Raw genomic sequence first — 16757 nt, 5'->3', positions numbered from 1 at the left:
GTAAACTAAAAAGACACTTTTCTCCTCTCACTCTGACGTCCCAAAAGTTTCCTTTTTAGGGGTCGGGGCCTACGGTGGGCGAGGAGAAACTCGAGGTATCTACCCACCGCACCAAACAGTACTCATGCGTCGCTTCCTTTCGACTTGGAGTTGGCCAGTATCCCGGCGTCCTCTCCGCCGAGGCTGCGGTCTGAAGCCACTCTGGCCGGCAGCCGACGTCTCTATGGCTCCGACCGAGGGGCGGAGCCGCTGCTCGAGGGGCTGCTGGTTTGAACTCAGAGAACCCGGGTTGGGTACGGCTGAGCCGCTGCGAGGGAGTGAGGGGAGGGGGCCGGATGGACGCCGCGGAACTGCGTCCTGAGGTAGGAGACCGGAGGTGGGGACCACTGAGTCTGATGTCTGGAGGGTCCGGTTGCGGGTCGGAGGGCGTGCTGGAAGAGCCGGCACGCGGGAGCCAGGAGCCTGCTGCGTGCGTGTGACCCACGAGCTGGCACTGTCCCGCGGCCCTGGGGTCTGCGAGGAGCGCTGGCGCCGCCCTCCGGCTTCGCGCTTTTTCCAGATCCCTAGAACCCCAGCCCTCCGCCTATGCTCCGCGCCCCTGGCCCAGGGTAGGGTTCTGGGAGTTGCCGAAGGAGCCCATTGCTGTCCTTAACCGGTTGTAAGAGCCTTTCGCGCCCCGGAGCCCTTGAGGCTTGAATGCTGAGAGTGTGACATGTTTCTTTCCCTGCAGCCTGGCCCATTTTTTTAAATGACATTTAAAAAATTATTGCATCACACCAGACTCAGAAAAGGATGTCTGGGAACTTCTGAGGCTTGAAGCATGTTGAAATACAGAATTTTGTTTTATTTGTAATGGGCATAGGAACTAAACATTTTAAGTGCAGACATCTGATGGCTATAAAAAGTTGCAGTGAAAGTAAGCAAGATTTGTGTTTCCTTTCTTTGTCAGTTAGTTGCATCAGATTTGGCATCTGCTTTTGTCATTTTTCCGTTAAAGAAATTAAATATATTAAGTTTACAGCAACTACAGTTCAGTGAAGAGGACTTACTCGTAAAGCATAATAAAGGCAGTTTCTTGAATTTGGACCATGTTTTGACCTTGGGTTTTTGCATATAATGTGTAAGGTTGGTGGGGAAGGGGGAAGGTTAAAACAGATGACATTTACTTAGAGAATGTATCAGCTCTTATTTGTTTTGACAGAAATAATGTCTAAGATTATTAGCAAACAATACATGATAGCGTATAATTAAAGTGACCAGCTAATTATATGTGGAATTCAGGAAGCAGAAAAGTACTGCAATGTATACTCTGAAGGCCTCAAAGTTACTGGTATTTGTTATAAGGGGGATGGGGTGTGACAAAGTTTGGCCATTGCAGAAAGTGGCTTCTGCGAGTCATAGGGAGGAATTTATAATATGTCAGTTATGTCAGAGAAGTTATCCCAAACAGTATCTTTAGTTCATAGGCTGAGGATTTATTATGTGATTACCCCTTGTATTGGTAAAATGGAATATTTATTAAATACCTTGAGCACATTGGATTTTAAGCATGACAAGTTTAAAAGAGATCACTACTCTTAAGGAACCTTATCAACAAAAGTGAATATGTAAAATAAACTTAAAGCTTATGAATTTAGGAGGTTCGGGAGTCCGTTTTATTTGTAGGGGGAGGAATAGGAAATGGAAAAGGAAATAAAAAGTTTAAGAAGAAAAATGGGTACCCTTAGGTGTATTATTCAGAGACAATAAGTAATACAGGAAGAACACTTATTAAATTTCTCTTTTGCTAATACTCAGACTCTGAGCCAGATGTTAAATATCTGCACCAAAAGTTGGAGTAGAATAGATGCCAGAAATTTGGGGTTCTGGAACTGCAATTATACCTTCCTTAAAAATAGAAATAGTACTCTTCTACATATCTATTGTGTAATAAATTACACCAAAACTTAAAGGCTTAAAATAGTAGACAGTAGGGGCCGGGCGCCGTGGCTCACGCCCGTAATCCCAGCACTTTGGGAGGCCGAGGCGGGCGGATCACGATATCAGGAGATTGAGACCATCCTGGCTAACACGGTGAAACCCCGTCTCTAATAAAAATACAAAAAAATTAGCCGGGCGTGGTGGCGGGCGCCTGTAGTCCCAGCTACTCGGGAGGCTGAGGCAGGAGAATGGCGTGAACCCGGGAGGCGGCGCTTGCAGTGAGCCGAGATCATGCCACTGCACTCCAGCCTGGGCAACAGAGCGAGACTCCATCTCACACAAAACACAAACAAACAAAAAAAACAGTAGACAATAATTTTATTCTTTCTGTGGGGTCAAGACTTAGCTGGCGGTTCTGGCCCAGGGTCTCATGAAGTTGCAGTCAGGATGTCGGCAGTGGCTGTGGACATCTGAAGGGCTGACTGGGGCTGAAGGATCTGCTTCCAAGTTCACTGTGAGCTTTTTCCTTCCTCTTTCATCAGCAAGCTGTTTTGTACTTTCCATTGATAAAATGGCATTCGCATTATACCCATTATGTATAATGTATGTGTTCCTATTCGTAAACCATGATACAGTTATTTGTAAACAGTAAATTTTCCTTGTTGAGGTCGCTTTAAATTTGGATCATCATGTAAATACTTCAAGTAATCTTTTGATTTTTCACTTTGCTCATGACACTTTATTAGCAAACTAATCCTTTTAAAATCTGAATTCATCATGTAAAATGTAGGGTTAGTAGGTTTGGTGTGGTAGTTTCTGCCTGTAGTCCCAGCACTTTGGGAGGCCAAAGTGGAAGGATCACTTGAGGCCAGGAGCTGAAGACCAGCCCGAGCAACACAGTGAGACCCCATCTCTACAAAACACTTTAAAAACAAAAATTTAGCCAAGTATAGTTGTGCATTTCTGTAGTACTAGCTACTCAGGAGGCTGCAGCAGGAGCCCATGAGTTCAAGGTTACAGTGAGCTATGATCGTGCCACTACACTTCAGCTTGGGCAACAGAGATACCTTGTCAAAAAAAAAAGTAAGCCGGGCGCAGTGGCTCACGCCTGTAATCCTAGCACTTTGGGAGGCCGAGGCGGGCGGATCACGAAGTCAGGAGATCGAGGCCATCCTGGCTAACACGGTGAAACCCCGTCTCTAGTAAAAATACAAAAAATTAGCCGGGCATGGTGGCGGGCACCTGTAGTCCCAGCTACTCGGGAGGCTGAGGCAGGAGAGTGGCGTGAACCTAGGAGGCAGAGCTTGCAGTGAGCCGAGATCGTGCCACTGCACTCCAGCCTGGGCAAGAGAGCAAGACTCCATCTCAAAAAAAAAAAAAGTAAGGTTATTAACATTTAAATATATATTGTGATTATTAAAAATTGCTTCATGACTGAAAGAAAATATAATGCACTGGCTTTATAAGGACATCATGAAATTTGCAGTTAAGTGGATATTGGCTTTTTATTTTTGTCTTCCTTCTGGAATGAGGGTTGAAAATAAATTTGTAATTGGGTCAGGCTCAGTGGCTCACTCCTGTAATCCCAGTGCTTTGGGAGGCCGAGACGGGAGGAACACTTGAGGCCAGGAGTTTGAGACCAGCCTGGACAACAAAGGGACCCTGTCTCTTCAAAAAAAAGAAAAAAGAAAAAATTGCCCAAGCTTGGTGGCACTTGCCTGTAGTCCCAGCTACTCAGGAGACTGAGTCAGGAGAATTGCTTGAGCCTAGGAGTTAGAGGCTACAGTGAGCTAGGACCATGCCCCTGCACTCCAGCCTAGGCAACAGAACAAGACTTTGTCTCTAAAAAAAGAAAAGAAAATTTGTGATAATATATAAACAAAGATTGAGTGGCAGCAGAGCTTTTGTGTTAGGCGTCTGTGTAGTCTGTGCCCAGCCTAGGTTCTTCTCATACCTGAATGGCCTTCTTTCTCCTTAGGGCTAACTTACAGGCCATACTTTACTGAAGGAGGGGAATATTGCTGCGGCTGCTCTGGGTTGGCCATTAATTCAAGTTTTCAGTGTCCCTGCTTCAGTCCAGCTAAATGGATAAGGGCATTTATTTTTAGTTGAAAGGGACATTTTATCAACTTTAAAGTTATATGCATTAAATATTTAAATATGTTGACTTCTTTATCCATTCAGGTGTTGAATGTTTGTTTTCTAAAGGAGACAATGATTCATAATTTGTGACACTATAAATCCTGAGGTTTATAGAAAGGATTCATGACTTTGTAATGGAGGTATCTTTTGCATTTTTTGTATTTTGGTCACATCTCTTGGTTGAGAGTACCTGGAAATCATTATTTCCAGATCCTGGAAGAATCTATAGAAAGTAATCCATCTTAATGCTTTAGAGAACAATTTTCATTATTGCAAATGATCAAGAATGAGCATTGTTGTAGACTCCATTATCATTTAAAAAATAGTTGTTATCTGCAAAGTAAGTATGCTTCACATAAGGAATCTGCATAAGTTATTTCTTGTGTCTATTATTACATAACTATGAACAAATTGTTTTTATGTTATACAATAAATTTGATTTATGAGATTGGATGTAATTTTATTAATACCAATTAGTGTTATATATTTAATGTGTTTATTAATATATATTTATAATGTTATACTTTTTTATTACCTTTTTAAAATTACACTTTTAAGAGGCTGACTTTAACAATCAAGTATGAGTTGTTTAATTATTTCTGGCTTTAACTTTTCAAAGTAGCTTTATTGGTTTTATGGTCATAATAGTAAGACATTGAAATTTTTCAAAAATTCAAAAAAGGAAAAAAAGTAATGATTACATTTGTAAGCCCACCACTGAGAAACAAACCAAATGAACAGCCTTCCAGATTTTTTAATAGACCTGTATATATTTTTTTAACAAAAATGTAATTTTTTACATATTATTTTATAGGTTATCTTTTAAATTTTAATACTTAATGAACAGCTTTCTATGTCAGTAAATATGAGAATAAGTATTTTTTAATGGCTGCATATTTGTGGAATTTATTTCACTAGTGCCATATTTCAGACATATACATTATTTTAAAATTTTTCTTGTAAACAATGCTATGCTGAACATTCATATATAGCTGTTCGTATTTATCTAATTATTTCCTTATTTTCCTAGAATTGGAAATGTAGCATCAAAAGTGTTTGCTTATTTTTTGTGGTTTTTGATACATAGTCAAATTGACCACGAGAAAGTTTATACCAGTTTACACTCTTGTCAATAATCTTTGAGAGTGATCATTATTTCCCTACTCCTACTATCACAGAGTATTAGTAATCTTTTGTCAGTCTTACATTGAAATCTCATTGTTATAATTTGAATTCAACTGATTACTAATAAAATTGAAATCTTTTCATATTTTTTGACCATTTGTATTTCTTTTCCAAATTGTCTTTTTATGTACATTGCCCACATTATTATTAGGATGCTTATTTCTGTATTAATTTTAAGAGCCCTTAATACATTAGGGCTACTAATCTTTCTCTGTCATAAATGTTCTAAATTTCCTCCATTTATTTGTCTTTAACTTTGCCATGCAGAAACTTTACTGTGTAGTCATGCCTATCAGATTTTTAAAAATAATTTTGAGCTCTTCTAGCTAAAAGCTTTACATTATTGTGTAGTCATGCCTATCAGATTTTTAAAAATATTTTTGGGCTCCTCTAGTTAGCTGGACTATGTAGAATTCTATTGACAAATGCATATAAATATCCTAAATTTGATAACCCAGTTGATTACAAAAGCTGTCTAACCATGAAAGTTTTCCAGGCAGCTAGTCAACCAAACTGATTCCCTTTCTTAATTTAATCAGAGAAATGGTCTGTATTGTAAAACATGGGGTGTGACATTTTAAAATCTAAAGTTGTTTATATAAAATTACATTATACAGACTGAAAGTTGGTTATCCAAACTAGGTTTGTCTGATGATTGATTTTCTTCAGTGGTATTTAGTAATTATAGCCTTTTCTACCTACTGATTACCAGTATGGACAGGTGATATCCTGTTCAATGTAATATATCTGGGAGGTTCCTCTTCCAATCCATTGTGAAGGAAGATAGAACCCATGTTCTTCTATACAGATGTTCCTTTACTTATGATGGTGTCCATGTCCTGATAAACCCGTCGTAAGTCAAAAATTACATAAGCTGAAAATACATTAACACCCACAAACCCACTGTAGAGTCAAAAAAATAATAAATTGAACCATCGTAGGTTGAAACCATCTGTATATACTGAAAAGGCCACATACTGTTCTGTCTTCTCCAGCCTTGCAGCTTGAGTGTGGTCATATGACCTAGACTTAGCCAATCAGACACATACCTTACCCCGCTCCGAATTTTGTATTGAGAGCAAGGAAACAAATAACTGCCAAGAATCTTTTATAGCAGCAGCAGACAGGGCAGCACTGGCAGCAATGCCATTGGAAATACCTGGTGACAGGAGTTTGGGCAGTGCAAGCGGGTCTTGGTGGCAGGGAAATCTTCATCCGAACAGTTGTCTGGTGTCCTTTTTTTTTTTTTTTTTTTTTGAGACGGAGTCTTGCTCTGTTGCCAGGCTGGAATATAGTGGCGCGTTCTGCTCACTGCAACTTCTGCCTCCTGGGTTCAAGCGATTTTTCTGCCTCAGCCTCTCAAGTAGCTGGGATTACAGGCACACGCCATCACGCCCGGCTAATATTTTTGTATTTTTTTTTAGTAGAGATGGGGTTTCACGGTCTCTGATCGTTGGTCAGGCTGGTCTTGAACTCCTGACCTCGTGATCCGCCCGCCTCGGCCTCCCAAAGTGCTGGGATTACAGGCGTGAGCCACCGCCCCCGGCCTGTGTCTGGTGTCATTTTAACTGAAGGTCTTGAGGGATAGTTTTGAAGCCTGGTTTTCAAAACCTGACAAGTCTGTGATTTCCCCATTTCCTTATTTGTTGTTGTTTTTCAGACAGGGTCTCACCCTGTCATTTAGGCTGGAGTGCAGTAGGGCGATCGTAGTTCTTTACTGCAGCTTCAAACTCCTAGACACATGTGATCCTTCTACCTTAGCCTCCCGAGTAACTAGGACTACAGGTGTACGCCACCATGCCTGGCTATTTTTTTTTATTTCTAGTACAGACAGTCTGTGTTGCCCAGGCTGGTTTCAAACTCCTGGACTCATGCAATCCTCCTGCCTTGGCCTCCCAAAGTGCTGGGATTACAGGTGGGAGCTACCACACCTGGCCTCAAAAATTTTAATAAATTTTTTTTTACTTATACAAAACTGTTTTTGTCCTTCCTTGCACTTGGAACCATAGTTGATAACGAGATCTGGGTCAAATATTACATCATTCCTCTACCAATTCAGAATTATGTACACATTTCTCCCCACCATATACATACTGGGTCTGGTTCTCGATTTTGTATTCACCTTTATGTACTCACATTATGCTACTTTTTTTCAAAAGTTTATTAGCATGTACTCTTTCAAATGAAATTTAAAATTATTTTGTGAAGTTCCTAGAAGAAAATCCCTTTATGATTTTGATTAAAATTGCATTAAATTTATAGATTAATTTGGAGAGAATAACACCATCAGTGTTGTCTTCTTATGCAAAAAAAAAAGATCTGGCTTGGGTATCAGTTAGGATCCATCAAAGAAGCAGAACTACTTTGTGAGCTAAAGACCTATGAAATTATGGGAGGTGGTAGAGCAATCTGCAGACTTGCCTCTGAGTCTCTTGTTCAGCCTGAAGTTGCTGCAGATCAACTAGACTGGCAGTCAGACAGGGATACTGGATGTGGATGAGAGAAAGGACAAACTGAAATCCTTGGGGACAAAATGGAACCTGCATCAGTCTCTCACCAACCCTAGTTTTGATGCCTGAGTAACCTGCAGGAGAGGATGACACTTTCGATGTCAGAGCTGCACTTGTGGGCCCAGGATTTGGAGAAGTGGAGAGAAGGTCTGATGGGAGTTGAAGGAGCTGCAGGTCCAGCTTCTTCCCCATGCCAGCAAGGTGAGCTAACAGATCAGCAGCACATTCAAGCTTCACAGTGTGCTCTGCATTGACCTTCACGGTGTAAAAAATATGACTTGCTTCATTTGTGAGTTCCATATAATGTCTCCTGTAGCCAACAGTACCCAGAAATATATAAGGAAGGGAATTCTGGGAAATGTTTTTAAGTCTGAGTTACCGGAGTTGATACAGTACAAAGCCATTAGAGCTCTAGTTAATTGATATTTTTCATCTTTTAATAGAGTTTTGTTGTTTCATTCTTGCTATTTTAATTCTTGGCATTTTGAGTTGCTGTTGTGAATGTTCATTTTCCCATCTTTCTTCTTATTATTATTGCTATTATATTGAAAAATTGTTTTAGTTCATATCGTGAACTAACCACATTTTTCAACTTAAATTCCAACAGTTTTGTGTTGGTTCTCTTGGGTAGGCCATCATTTCACCTGCAAACTAATGTAATTATCTTTTCCTTCCTGATAATGTAATGACACATTTTCTTCCCTCCCTCTCCCGCCTTTATTCTTTTTCCTCATTACATTGATTAAAACTGCCAGAACAATGTTATAATAGCTATACTGTTTCTGGCTTTTTTTTTTTATTATACTTTAAGTTCTGGGGTACATGTGCAGAATGTGCAGGTTTGTTGCATAGGTATACACGTGCCATGGTGGTTTGCTGCACCCATCAACCTGTCATCTACATTAGGTATTTCTACTAATGCTATCCCTCCCCTAGCCCCCCACCCACCTATAGGCCCTGGTGTTGCCCTCCCTGTGTACCCTCCCTGTGTCCATGTGTTCTCATTGTTCAACTCCCACTTATGAGTGAGAACATGCGGTGTTTGGTTTTCTGTTCTTCTGTTAGTTTGCTGAGAATGATGGTTTCCAGCTTCATCCATGTCCCTGCAAAGGACATGAGCTCACCCTTTTTTATGGTTGCATAGTATTCTGTGGTGTATATGTGCCACATTTTCTTTATCCAGTCTATCACTGATGGGCATTTGGTTCCAAGCCTTTGCTATTGTAAACAGTGCCACAATAAACATATGTGTGCATGAGTCTTTATAGTAGAATGATTTATAACCCTTTGGGTATATACCCAGTAATGGGATTGCTGGATCAAATGGTATTTCTAGTTCTAGATCCTTGAGGAATCGCCACACTGTCTTCCACATTGATTGAACTAATTTACACTCCCACCAACAGTGTAAAAGCGTTCCTATTTCTCCACATCCTCTCCAGCATCTGTTGTTTCCTGACTTTTTAACGATCGCCATTCTAACTGGCGTGAGATGTGGTTTTGATTTGCATATCTCTAATGACCAGTGATAATGAGCCTTTTTTCATTTTTTTTTGTTTTTTAAGACAGAGTTTTGCTCTTGTTGCCCGGGCTGGAGTGCAATGGCGTGATCTTGGCTCACCGCAACCTCTGCCTGCTGGGTTCAAGCAATTCTCCTGCCTCATCCTCCCAAGTAGCCAGGATTACAAGCATGCGCCACCACACTTGGCTAATTTTGTATTTTTAGTAGAGATGGGATTTCTCCGTGTTGGTTAGGCTGGTCTCGAACTCCCGACCTCAGGTGATCCACCTGCCTCAGCCTCCCAAAGTGCTGGGATTATAGGCATGAGCACCGCCCCTGGCAAATGTCTTCTTTTGAGAAGTGTCTGTTCATATCCTTCGCCCACTTTTTGATGGGGTTGTTTGCTTTTTTCTTGTAAATTGGTTTCTCTGTAGATTCTGGATATTAACCGTTTTTCAGTTGGATAGATTGCAAAAATTTTCTCCCATTCTGTAGGTTGCCTGTTCGCTCTGATGATCATTTCTTTGGCTGTGTAGAAGCTCTTTAGTTTAATTAGATCTCATTTGTCTATTTTGGCTTTTGTTGCCATTGCTTTTGGTGTGTTACTCATGAAGTCTTTGCCCATGCCTATGTCCTGAATTGCCTAGGTTTTCTTCTTGGGTTTTTATGGTTTTAGGTCTTATGTTTAAGTCTTTAATCCATCTTGAGTTAATTTTTGTATAAGGTGTAAGGAAGGGATCCAGTTTCAGCTTTCTGCATATGGCTAGCCAGTTTTTCCAACATCATTTATTAACTAGGAAATCCTTTCCCCATTGCTTGTTTTTGTCAGGTTTGTCAAAGATGAGATGGTTGTAGATGTGTGGTGTTATTTCTCAGGCCTCTGTTCTGTTCCGTTGGTCTATGTATCTGTTTTGGTACCAGTACCATGCTGTTTTTGTTACTGTAGCCTTGTAGTGTAGATTGAAGTCCGGTCGCGTAATGCCTCCACCTTTGTTCCTTTTGCTTAGGATTGTCTTCGCTATTTTTGTGTGCTCTTTTTTGGTTCCATATTAAATGTAAAGTAGTTTTTTCCAATTTTGTGAAGAAAGTCAATGGTAGCTTGATGAGGATAGCATTGAATCTGTAAATTACTTTGGGCAGTATGGCCATTTTCATGATATTGATTCTTCCTATCCATGAGCATGGAATGTTTTTCCATTTGTTTGTGTCCTCTCTTATTTCCTTGACCGGTGAGTGGTTTGTAGTTCTCCTTGAAGAGGTCCTTCATATCCCTTGTAAGTTGTATTCCTAGGTATTTTATTCTCCTTGTAGCAATTGTGAGTGGGAGTTCACTCATGATTTGGCTCTCTGTTTGTCTGTTATTGGTGTATAGGAATGCTTGTGATTTTTGCACATTGATTTTGTATCCTGAGACTTTGCTGAAGTTGCTTATCAGCTTAAGGAGATTTTGGGCTGAGACGATGGGGTTTTCTAATTATACAATCATGTCATCTGCAAACAGAGACAATTTGACTTCCTCTTTTCCTAATTGAATACCCTTTATTTCTTTCTCTTGCCTCATTGCCCTGGCCAGAACTATGTTGAATGTACAATTAAGTTATTATTGACTGTAGTTACCCTGTTGTGCTATCAAGGACTAGGTCTTACTCATTCTTTCTTTCTTTTTTTTTTTTTTTTTGAGACAGAGTCTTGCCCTGTAGCCCAGGCTGGAGTGCAGTGACGTAATCTCGTCTCGCTGCAACCTCCGCCTCCTGGTTTCGAGTGATTCTCCTGCCTCAGCCTCCTGAGTAGCTGGGATTACAGGTGCACGCCACCACACCCAGCTAATTTTTGTATTTCTTGTAGAGACAGGGTTTCACTGTGGTGATCAGGCTGGTCTTGAACTCCTGACCTTGTGATCCACCCACTTCGGCCTCCCGAGGTGCTGGGATTACAGGTGTGAACCACCACGCCTGGCCTTCTATTTTTTTTAGTACCCATTAACCATCCCCACCTCCCCCTGCTGACTCCCCACCACCCTTCACAGCCTCTGGTAATGATCCTTCTACTCTCTATGTCCACGAGTTCAATTGTTTTGATATTTAGATCCCACAAATAAGTGAGAACATGTGATGTTTGTGTTTCTGTGTCTGGCTTATTTCACTTAGCAAAATGTTCTCCAGTTACATCCATGTTGTTGCAAATAACTGGATCTCATTCTTTCTTATGGCTGAATAGTAGTCCATTGTGAATATGCACCACATTTTCTTTATCCATTCATATGTTTTTAGACACTTAGGTTGCTTCCAGATCTTAGCTATTGTAAACAATGCTGCAGCAAACATAGGAGTGCAGATATGTCTTTGATATACTGATTTCCTTTCTTTTCAGTGTATACCCAGCAGTGGGATTGCTGGATCATATGGTAGTTCCATTTTTAGTTTTTTGAGGAACCTTGAAATTGTTCTCCATAGTGGCTGTACTAATTTACATTCCCACCAAGAGAGTTCAAGATTTCCCTTTTCTGCACATCCTCATCATCATTTGTTATTGCCTGTCTTTTGGATATAAGCCATTTTAACTGGGGGAGATGATACCTCATTATAGTTTTGATTTGCATTTCTCTGATGATCAAAAATACTGAGCACCTTTACATATGCCTGTTTGCCATTTCTATGTCTTCATTTGAGAAATGTCTATTCAAATCTTTTGCCCATTTTTTATTAGATTATTGTATTTTTTTTCCTATAGAGCAGTTTGAGCTCTTATGTATTTCGGTTATTATTCCTTTGTCAGATGGATAATTTGCAAATATTTTTTCCCATTCTCTGTGTTTTTTCTTCACTTTACTGATTGTATCCTTTGCTGTGCAGAAGCATTCTAACCTGATGTGATCCCATTTGTCCATTTTTGTTTTGGTTACCTGTGCTTGAGGGATATTGCTCAAGAAATTTTTGCCACGGCAATGTCCTGGAGATTTTCCCCAATGTTTTCTTGTCATAGTTTAATAGTTTGAAGTATAGATTTAAGTTTTTAATCCATTTTGATTTGATTTTTGTATATGGTGTGAGATAGGGGTCTACTTTCATTCTTCTGCATATAGATATCTAGTTTTCCCAGTACCATTTGTTGAATAGACTGTCTTTTCCCCAGTGTATGTTCTTGGCAGCTTTGTCAAAAATTAGTTCACTATAGGTGTGCAGATTTGTTTCTGGGTTCTCTATTCTGTTTCATTGGCTGATGTGTCTCTTTTTATGTCAGAACCATGCTGTTTTGGTTACTGTAGCTCTGTAGTATAATTTGAAATCAGGTAATGTGATTCTTCCAGTTTTGTTCTTTTTGCTTAGGATAGCTTTGGCTATTCTGGGCCTTTTTTGGGTCCATATAAATTTTAGGATTTTTTTTTCTGTTTCTGTGAAGAATGTCATTAGTATTTTGATAGGGATTGCATTGAATATATAGATTGCTTTGGGTGGTATGGACATTTTAACAATATTGATTCCTCCAGTCCATGAACATGGATTATTTTTCCATTTTTTGGTGTCCTCTTCAATTTCTTTCTTTACTGTTTTATACTTTTCATTATAGAAATCTTTCACTTCTTTGGTTAATTCCTAGGTATTTAATTTTATGTGTGGCTATTATAAATGGAATTACTTTAAAAATTTCTGTTTCACACTGTTCAATATTGTCGTATTGAAATGCTAGTGATTTTTGTATGTTGCTTTTGTATCCTGCAACTTTACTGAAGTTGTTTATCTTCTCTCTTTTATCTTCCCTCTTTTTTTCTTAGTCTGGCTAGAGTTTTGCCAATTTTGTTTAACTTTTAAAAAAACCAACCTTGTGTTTCATTGATCTTTTCTATTTTTTTATTTCAATTTTATTTATTTATTCTCTAATCTTTATTATTTCTTTTCTTCTACTAATTTTGGGCTTGTTTTGCTCATGCTTTTCTAGTTTAATAGTTTTAATAGTTTTCTTGTCGTGTCTTTAGGTTTTTCCAAATATAAGATCATATCATCCGCAAACAAGGCTAATTTGACTTCATCCTTTCCAATTTGGATGCCTTTTATATCTTTCTCTTATCTGATTGCTCTAGCTAGGATGTCTATTACTGCTGAATAACAGTGATGACAATGGGCATCATCCTTATCTTGTTCCAGATCTTAGAGGAAAAGCTTTCAATTTTCCCCCATTCGGTGTTGTGAACATAAAATATCTGAGACAGCTCTCAATCAGTTTAGAAAGTTTATTTTGTCAAGGTTAAGGATGTGCCCGTGACACAGCCTCAAGAGGCTCTGATGACATGTGCCCAAAGTGGTCAGGGTACAGCTTGCTTTTATACATTTTGGGAGTCATGAGACATCAATCAGTGTGTGTAAGATGTATGTTGGGGCTGGGCGTGGTGGCTCACATCTGTACTCCCAGCATTTTCGGAGGCTGAAGCAGTGGATCACTTGAGATCAGGAGTTCGAGGCAGCCTGGCCAACATGGTGAAACCTCATCTCTACTAAAAATACAAAAATTGGCTGGGCATGGTGGTGTGCACCTGTAATCCCAGCTACTTGGGAGGCTGAGGCACAAGAATCACTTGAACCTGGGAGGTGGAGGTTGCAGTGAGCTGAGATTGCACCACTGCACCCCAGCCTTGAGGTGGCAGAGCGAGACTCCATCTGAAAAAAAAACAAAACAAAAAAGATGTATGTTGGTTCCTTCTGGAAAGGCGGGACAACTCAAAGGGAAGACTTCCAGGTCATAGGTAGATAAGAGACAAAAGGTTGCATTACTTTGAGTCCTGGCCCAGCCTTTTACTAAATACACAATTTTGTCTGGCTCAGTGAATCTGCATTTTTACATAAATAGGGCAAAGGAAGCAATCAGATATCCATTTGTCTCAGGTGAGCAGGGGGAGGATTTACTGTCCTGCACCTGTGAAGATAAGCCATCAGTTTGCGTTGCCAGGGTGAAATTCAATGGAACTCTTTCAGGGTAAGGATCTTGAGATCCACAAGGAATTTCCTTCTGAGCAAATTGTGAGGGAGGTATGTAGCTTTTTATCTTTGTAGCTATCTTATTTGGGAATAAAATGGGAGGCAGGTTTACCTGACATAGTTCCCAAGTTTACTTTTCTCTTGACTTAGTGATTTCAGGGTCCCGAGATTTATTTTCCTTTCACATTGTGATATTAGCTATGGATCTGTCATATACAGCTTTTATTATGTTGAGGTATGTTCCTTCCATACCCAGTTATTTTTAGGGTTTTTAAAACAAATAAATGTTGAATTTTACTTAGCCCTTTTTCAGCATCAATTGAAATGATCATATGGTTTTTGTCCTTCATTCTATTGATATGATGTATCACACTGATTGATTTGCATATGTTGAAGCATCATTGCATCCCAGGGATAAAGCCCACTTAGTCATGATGAATGATCTTTCTAATGTATTGGTGAATTCACTTTGCTAGTATTTTATTGAGAATTTTTGCATCAATATTCATCGGAGATATTGGCCTTTAGTTTTCTTTTTTGTGTGTCTTTGTTTAACTTTTCCAAAAAACAACCTTATGTTTCATTAATCTTTTGTATTTTTTAATTTCAATTTCATTTATTTGTTCTCTGATCTTTTTTATTTCTTTTCTTCTACTAATTTTGGGCTTGCTTTGCTCTTGATTTTCTAGTTAAGATGCACTATTAAATTGTTCATACGAAGTTCCTCTTTTTTGATGTAGGCATTTATAGCTGTAAAATTACCTGAGTACTGCTTTTGCCATATCCCTTAGGTTTTGATATATTATGTTTCCATTATTATTTGTTTCAAGAAATTTTTAAATTTCCTTCTTAATTTCTTCATTGACTCACTGGTCATTCAGGAGAATATTGTTTTATTTCCATGTATTTGTATAGTTTCCAAAATTCCTCTTGTTATTAATTTCTAGTTTTATTCCACTGTGGTCAGGGAAGATGCTTGATATTAATTCAATTTTTTTTAATGTTTTAAGACTTGTTTTGTATAGTCTATCCCTGAGAATATGCATGTGCTGAGGAAAAGAATGTATATTCTGCAGCTCTTAGATGAAATGTTCTGTAAATATTTATTAGATCGATTTGGTCTGTAGTGCAGATTAAGTCTTGTGAACCCCAAAAATTTGAGACAGGTTTCAGTTAATTTAGAAAGTTTATTTTGCCATGGTTGAGGATGCACCCATGACACAGCCTCAGGAAGTCCTGATGACATGTGCCCAAGGTGGTCAGGGCGCAGCTTGGTTTTATATATTTTAGGGAGACAGAAGACATCAATCTGTAATGCCCAACTTCATTTTTACTAACCCTATTTTTAGACTCTCCCTTTTTCCTTTAATCACTTAGCCTTGTTTCCACCTGAATGGACTCTCCCTTAGCTAAGAGAACCAGACAGACTCCATCTTGGCTCTTTCCCTGGCAGCCCCTTCCTCAAGGACTTAACTTGTGCAAGCTGACTCCCAGCACATCCAAGAATACAATTAACCAATAAGATACTGTGTCAAGCTATATCCGCAGTTCCCAGGAATTCATCTGATTGATAACGCCCAAAGCCTCGCATCTATCACCTTGTAATAGTCTTAAAGCCCTTGCACCTGGAACTGTTTACTTTCCTATAACCATTTATCCTTTTAACTTTTTGCCTACTTTACTTCTGTAAAATTGTTTTAACTAGACACCCCCCCGACTCCCCTTCCTAAACCAAGGTATAAAAGTTAATCAAGCCCCATCCTCGGGGCCGAGAGAATTTTGAGCGTTAGCCGTCTCTTGGTCGCCGGCTAATAAAGGACTCTTAATTCGTCTCAAAGTGTGGCTTTTTTCTAACTTGCTTGGGTACAACAAATCAATATGTAAGAAGTACATTAGTTCCATCCAGAAAGGCAGATACAGCTCAAAGTAAGGCCCCCATCACTGAGGGCTTCCAGGTCACAGGTAGGTGAGAGACAGATGGTTGCATTCTTTTGAGTTTATAATAAGTCTTTCCCAAGAAGGCACTCAGAATATGTATCTATCTCTGCGAGCAAAGGGATGACTTGAATAGAATGAGAGGCAGATTTGCCCTGAGTGGTTCCCAGCTTGAAAGGACCCAAGATATTTTCCTTTCACAGTCTGATGTTTCATTGTTGATTTTCTGTCTGGAAGATCTGTCCAATGCCAAAAGTGGGGTGTCGAAGTATCCAACTATTATTATATTGGGGCCTATCTCTCTCTTTAGCTCTAATAACATTTCCTTTATATATCTGGGTGCTGCAATGTTGGTTGCACATACATTTAAAATTGTTATATCCTCTTATGGAAATTACATCTTTGTCATTATACAGTGACCTTGTCTCTTATACTTTTTGTCTTGAAATCTATTTTGTTTAGTATAGGTATAGCTATTCCTGCTCTTTTTTGGCTTCCATTAACATGGAATATCTTTTCCCATCCCTTTACTTTCAGTCTATGTGTGTCTTTATAGGTAAAGTGTGTTTCTTGTAGGTAACAGATCAATAGGTC

At 39.3% G+C, this 16757-nt stretch overlaps 1 protein-coding gene across 2 annotated transcripts in view; it reads left to right on the top strand.

The window, feature by feature from the left end:
• Window positions 1–283: 283 nt before the first annotated feature.
• TMEM267 (transmembrane protein 267) overlaps window positions 284–16757 on the top strand; it is a 36042-nt gene continuing 19568 nt past the window's right edge. For both annotated transcript variants that reach the window (XM_030814036.1, XM_030814037.1), the window contains exon 1: window positions 284–362. The gene's annotated coding sequence lies outside the window, so the exon portion shown is untranslated. The remainder of the gene's footprint in view (window positions 363–16757) is intronic.

Source organism: Nomascus leucogenys, chromosome 6 (assembly GCF_006542625.1).
Source record: "Nomascus leucogenys isolate Asia chromosome 6, Asia_NLE_v1, whole genome shotgun sequence".
NCBI classification, from domain to species: domain Eukaryota; kingdom Metazoa; phylum Chordata; class Mammalia; order Primates; family Hylobatidae; genus Nomascus; species Nomascus leucogenys.
The sequence above is the reverse complement of the archived record's forward strand: the minus strand, read 5'-3'. Positions and strand labels throughout refer to the sequence as shown.